Below are 7040 nucleotides of genomic sequence, written 5' to 3'. Positions count from 1 at the left end.
TATGTAGCTAAATTTTGGCTTAACCCGCTTGGCTGAGGGCTCCCCTCCCGGCCAGAGGACAAGGAGACCAGGACCGCCATGCAGGGTGACCAAGGGGTAGCTGCATAGGTTAAGATGCAAAAGAGAGGGTTATTGTAGGCATTTATAGTGTTTTGGGAGAAGAATGGATGTCAGCGGCGATGACTAATTACTGACGGCCGAGTCTGATTGAACTTGGCTGTTGTCATCTTCCGCGATCAACTCCATTTCATAAAAGCCTGGAAGACTGCTGGAGCGTTAACTAGGCCAAAAGGCATAACCAGATATTCCTAATGTCCATGTGTTATCATTAATAGCTGTTTTCCCACTCATTGTCTTCTCGTATACGAATAAGATTATACTGTACACCCCCCAAAGATCTAGTTTTTTTAAAACAGTCGCATCCTGCACTGACTCGAGAGCTGCTGCTTTTTGAGGCAAGGGCTATCGATGTTATTTTTTTAAAATAGTTATTTCATTTGAGATCTGGATAGTCAGAGCTGGGTCAAAGTCTCCAATCTTTCTTCTCCACGAAGAAGAGACCCGCACACACTGGGGCTGTAGAAGGTTGATAAATAAATCCTCAGACTGCTTATTGCCCTGGGCATGTACCAATAAATTACAGGAGCATGTCTATATATCACTGCATTGAAGCAGGAGACACAGAATCACTGCAAACACATCCTAAATACAGTGTTCCTGCACCTTTGACCTCATCCAGAACGTATCATTTTTTTAAAGGGATTGCTGTCCGAATGCACATCCGAATCCCAAACAGAATCTCTAGTAAAATATGATCATTTGTGAAAAAGGCAAATGAGTGTCTCAGGGGCCCATTCCTCATTCTCAAGACACATGTATGCAGTACGTTCACCATGCATTGAGCAATAGGGATTAAAGACACCACAGGTAAGGTTAGAAGTCATTCTGAGGTGCCACATGTGAGGGATACAACTAGGAATCTGAAATGCAGGGTTTGAGAGCCCTTCAGGAGCACTGCATCCTTTGAGACACACCTGTGCATGTTAAACAAATGATCATTTCTTTCAGCATTAGGGACCTAAATATACTAAACGTATTATTCTAAAATGTTATTTAAGGAGTAAGAGTGCAGGGGGTCTAAATCTGCGATCCAGTGTATTGAAGTATTTCACAACACTACCTTTAGCCCGTCTGGAAATAAATCCTCATTCTGATTATTGCCCTGGGCATGTACCAATAAATCACTGAGCATATATATATATATCACTGTGTTGAAGCTAGAAACACAGAATCACTGCAAACACATCCTAAATACAGTGTTCCTGCACCTAACCCTAACCTACTTAATAATTTAAGTAGAATAGATTCTAATAATATAATGATCCAGTGTGTTGCACTACTTCACTGATCTATGCCGTTTGGAAATAAATCCTCAGACTGCTTATTGCCCTGGGCATGTACCAATAAATCAACAAATCAAATTAAAATAAAAGCTTTATTTTATGATCATTCGTCCAACCACTCCAGAGATTATCCTTTTCCATTAAACGACTTCCTGGAGACACCATAATCACATAGGAGCTCTTCTCCCACTGCAATCTCTCTTTTTGCCAAGAACAGAATTATGTCAGTCTTTTCGTCAATTACAAAAGATTCTTTAATTGGTCTGAGGTTGGCTTTTTTGTTTGAATGATTTATGCGCCTTCCAATTGTGTCCATATCCGGATGGCAGGTGCAGTGTTCTTCACGCGAATCAATGCACATTTTTTGTTTAGGTCCAACAAAAAAGAATAGATATCCCATGTCTCCCTCTGCCGTCTGTGCCATTAGGGCTTCTCCAGCTGTCTTTGTGATAACCTTGCCATGGTAATCACACACCACCTCTCCCTTCTGGAAACGCCTGGAAGTTATAACCTTCTTCCCTTTCACAGGATCGTCAACGATGTGCAGGCCTCTCCAGGTTTAGAGTTTTACCAGATTTTCAATGTCCTTGCCATTTGGTTGGACTTCTACATGCAGCTTCCAGTTCTGAAGTACCTCGGACACAGCTGGTGTATGGGTTGACCATCCCATTTTTTCTATATAATGGGTCACTTGGCTTTCTGTTGGTAACCGTCTATTGTATTGATCTGTAGTGAGAAATCAGAAATCCACCCAAAGAATATATCCAGTAATAGACTCTTGAAATATTACTCTTTAAAAAGGGAAGAAATCCTTTTCTTACCGAATATGTTCTATTGCTTCCTTTTCCTCTGCTCAGTTCTCCATCTATTGGAACAGTGGCGATCGTGAACGCCGGTCACTCTCAGGCGCTCTTTCTTTCTGGGAGGCTGGCCATCTAATGTCACAGGAAACATCTGTATCAGCTTCTGGAAGGCTGCAGCATCAACCATCTATATGCAGCAGCTGCCACAGTGGACCTATTTGTAAAAAGAAAACTTAAATATCTCAGATCTAAGACAGAGTGGCTAAAAGGTAACTGAAAGAGGGATATTGAATTAAAACTTACCGTATAGCAGCTGTACGTTTTTGTCCATAGCCTAAAGATTGCTCTCCTGATCCTGAACTGAAGTTTAAAAAAATATGAGAAATTTATGTTTATCTTAAATATTGACTTTCAAATACTGAATTTTGATATCACTGTGACACTTACAGAGATCCTGCTTCTACAATGCCATGAATTAGTTCCCTGGCTGAGCACATATCCTCATCTGTCAGCCTTCTGGCTAGGTTTTCAACAGTTCCATTTGAAACACCTAAATAATCATTCAGGACCGTTTTCTGATCAATAGGTAACGTCTTTATTTCCATTTCAAATGCCCTTCTTGCAACATAGCAAGTAATCAGTGGTAGGTGGTACCTGCAAAACAAACATATATAAAAAAGTTGTTTTCAAGCCACAGAAAAGTAAAAAGAAAATACATCAAAATAATTATATATTTCAATTTACTTCTCATGCAGTCTTCGCAGATCATAGGTAGGATTGTGAACTGGTTCTCCTCCTGCATACGCAAAAAATGTTCTATTTCCATTCTGCAGTTTGCATCACAGCGTAACTTAATGAAGTAGCAGTGAAACATCTGATAAAATAAAAAATAAAAATGCAGTTTAAATGCAGTATTCTTCACATACCATTGAATGCAAAAAGACAGTTTTTAGCAATGAAATATCAATAAAACCTTCAACTCACCTTTTCCTCTTCTTCATTTAGTGCAAAGGAAGCTAGTCGCTGAGTTGCAGCCATGAGCTCTTTGACAGAGATTATTACCCTGTTTTTACCCACTTTTATTCACAACAATTTTTCGCTGTATCCAATCCAGGACCTGAATTCAGAAGATTTTTTAATACAAATATTAATTAAATTCAATTTCTCGAAAAGAACATCTATAATCAAAATTCTCGGTTGTATGAAGGGATGCTTACTGTCATATTCTTTACCACCCCTGGGCGCTGAAGGTGCTTCAGCTAGAGAATGGCCTGCAGGTAAAGCATCACAACAATCCGCTCACTTGTGGTGATGTCTGCAGAGGTGTGTGTCTTGCCCAGTATCTGCTGCACATCTTTCTTTGCAACACTCAACACCTTCAAGCAATCGCTTAGTTTAGGTGGAGGACTCTGCAGCTGTGTTTGTCTGGGGGAGAGAGAGCAATACTATGTAGTGGCGAGGCTTATTAATAAGAAAGAATTAAGTGTTCTGAGCCTTCCCAAATGAGGCCTCATCTCTCTGTTCATCTCTGTGGTGCAGCCACAGAGAAACTATTCATGCAAGCTGATTTAAGATGTTTTCTTTTGATAAGAAACAAGCTCCCAGACGGGGATCCAATTAGCTAAGCCTGGCTATCATGATCAATGGTCATCCATTGGCGCCTATCAGTCTAGGGAGTGCCGAATGGACATCTGGACTGCATTCCTAAGTGTCAAGAGTAAGTGACTTATATCTCACCTTGACCAACCAATCAGGGACTGGCAGGGCGTGGTAATACCACGTGGTCTCCAATGCCCACCAAACTCTCAACCAATCAGCACACATCTGGGTCTTGATCAAAAATGGAGCGCAAGCTCAGTTCTGGGCTCTCCTTGGCCATTTTCGCGCATCCTCAGAGACAATCACGTGACAACTGCTGTTGTCTGCAAAAGGACTTGGATTTTGTTCTAAGAGCGAGGCCGAGGATCCCATACGTACTCAGAATTCTACCAACGTGAATGCTCCGCTTGATCAACGGCAGCCTACAGTTGGACCCTCGTCGACAACCTGAATAGCTTATTCAGAAGTAGCGCTGGACAGGGAACTAACCAGTTTCTTCCCAGGCAAAAGAGTGACTTGTGAGGACTCGCAGTCACACTCTGTGCATAGAGACTTTCTACTAGCCAGCCGGACTGCTGGTAGATCCCCTCGGAGCAACGACTGCCCTGCGCGCCGCAGTTAGATTCCTCCGCCCGTCCTACTCCGAGCTGCACCTCGACTGGTTGGCCGGTAGCCAGAGGACGCCGACACAACGCCCATTGGACAACCGCTGGAACAGAGGCTGCAACAGAGCCTGTCAGCTGGTTTGGTGTTCGTGCCGGGAAATTCCAAATCCAAACACAGTGGATAAGTAAACCCCATGTTCTACATTGCATCTCGAGAATTCAATTGTATCTCAACACAAGTTGTTATCAATTTAATTCATAAGTTATGTATTTACTTACGAGTTTAGAGTAACAGTGGGTAATAACACTGATTAGCGATTTGGTAAACGAACAATATATATTGACATATATTCTCTGTTGTGTATCTCTTTGTGTTTGCATCTCTTCGAGATTATATAACTTGTATATTGACAACCCTCACAGTAAGGTCTGCAGCTCGTATCCAGGCAGACTAGTATATGTTTGGTGCACAGTTTATATTAAATTAATTTATCCCGTGTATTGAACCCGTGTGTGTGCGTTGTTAGTTGTTCTGACGATTGATTTTCTAAAAGCCCCAACGAACAACCTCGTGATTACTGCTACAATTAATAATTGTCTCAGTAAACCCATCAAACTACTACAACTATCAGCCTCCAAAAGGCAACATTCATGTGTTTGAATAGAAAAGCAAGTACAAGTTGAACCAACATTTAATAAGAAAAGTACCTCTTTCTGGTTATTTCCTGTCTGACACTCTTGTTGTTTCTCTTTTTTTATATCCTTTAGATTGCTCTGGAAGTCTAATAAACTCTTAGCTAGACTGGGATCCTCCACTTGCAGGTTAGTGTTTTTTAGGATGAAGAGCAGGAATCTGCTGATATTAATGATATAACCTGCAATGGTCTGGTGAGACAGCCCAGTCATCTTCAACTGGGAAACAAATGTCTGCATTTTGGATATGTCCTTCAGAAAACTTAAGGAAACTTCTGATGGATGCATAAAAAACAGGAACCTGGAGACATTTTCAACCTGAAAAACATATATAGAGAAAGTCATTATTTTTATGACCAACATCCGTGGTATGTGAAGTTTAAGCCGAGTAAAACCATGTACCAAATACCTACCTCCTTGGAGCAGTTTACCATTCCCAGGCCCTGGATAAGGTATTGTTTAAAGCCAGCCAGGAGAGGAGAATCAAGAGAGTGTTTTCTGTAAAGTCCAGCCAGGGCAACTCTTTTTCGGGGAGCTTTTAGATTACCTTTAACTGACACCCTGTAGATATAAGACACATGGACAATTACATGTATTATAAGTGTTTCCGTTTTCTTAGTTGGCTTCTGGGAGAAAATGGCTTTAGATGTGGCCCCGTGTGAATATGTATATCTACCAATTAACTGACATCCCAATTAAGGCTACATTTTTTCTTGCCTCTGTGAAACAAAATCAATTTTTATACATACAACGTGCAAATAAAAAATAAAGCACTAGAAACCCTATTGAGCAGAGAGTCTTACTGTTCCCCATCTTCCCCTTCCTCCTCCGCTTCTGCTTCAGTTTCTGGAGCAGCCTCTGGCATCTCTTCCTCCTGGACAGTGGCCTCTTGCTCAGGGCCACTGGAATACAGGTAGATTCTTTTCAAAATGCTTTTACATAATATGTTGTAACAATGATTTCAAAAAGAAACTACAGAAGCCTTACAAATTAAAAATATCTCACCTTGCCAATGTGTCTTCAGGCTTCCCACGTACAAAAAGGCCCAAGGACTCTAGCAGTCTTACAACCGCTGTCCTGTTTGCCTCACCAGACACGATCTCTATTCTGTTGTAATCCACGATGACCCCGTTCTTCAGGTGATTCATCATGTCCTTTCTCGCCTGTTGAGAGGCCATCGTGATCTACTCTGCCGTGGCGTGCTTCATACACGCCCTCTTCAAGTGAGCAGGAAGCTGATCAAAAGTATTCAGGCACATCTTGCACACCAGGAGAATCCTCGTGGGGTTTCCTTTGAAAATAAATAATATAATTTGTGTATAGAAACAAGCTAAGACTGATTTCTTAAATTATCCTTAATTTTCTCTCTCATAGTTTGAGCATAATGATTTTATTGTATTGCTCATTGCTCCAAAAAAAATAATGGTTTCATAAAAAAGTGAACATTCTCATCTATATTCATTTGCAGTTACACTATTGCAATTAATCTGTATCCATTCTGCATTCATATCTACTAGAAAGAGCTCTCAATTAATTAAATGCCCCATTGAACTGGCCCTGATTATACAATGCAAGGAGAAGTCTTCTAAGCCAATACTTGTAACCAGAAAGAGGCTGTATTTCAATTATACAATATACAAAACAACACCATTTAACACAAAGATATATTCCACACCTCAGCATGCACATGACGAGATTCTTGATATTAGATTAGTAAAAACAATATCAATGCACTGAGAGACGCTTAAGAATAAAGATGCATCTGCCTGACTGCATATTAGTTTTAAAAGGTTATCAGCAAATGCATTTAAAAGTAAAAATGTAAAGTCTTACCTCTTGATCGTGGTGGTGATTCAATAACCAGGACCTTAGTCAAGTCTCAGAGTTACTGTACCTCCTGTCTTGTTATAATTTAATTTAAAAACATGGTTAAGCAT

At 40.6% G+C, this 7040-nt stretch overlaps 1 pseudogene; it reads right to left on the bottom strand.

Annotated features, from left to right (window-relative positions):
- Positions 1 to 1530: 1530 nt before the first annotated feature.
- Positions 1531 to 5916, bottom strand: LOC148669284 (uncharacterized; annotated as a pseudogene).
- Between the last annotated feature and the right edge of the window lie 1124 nt (positions 5917 to 7040).

The sequence above is a fragment of the Lepisosteus platostomus genome, chromosome 5 (genome assembly GCF_059453375.1).
Source record: "Lepisosteus platostomus isolate fLepPlt1 chromosome 5, fLepPlt1.hap1, whole genome shotgun sequence".
In the NCBI taxonomy this organism is placed as follows: domain Eukaryota; kingdom Metazoa; phylum Chordata; class Actinopteri; order Semionotiformes; family Lepisosteidae; genus Lepisosteus; species Lepisosteus platostomus.
This window is presented reverse-complemented; position numbering and strand designations above follow the sequence as displayed.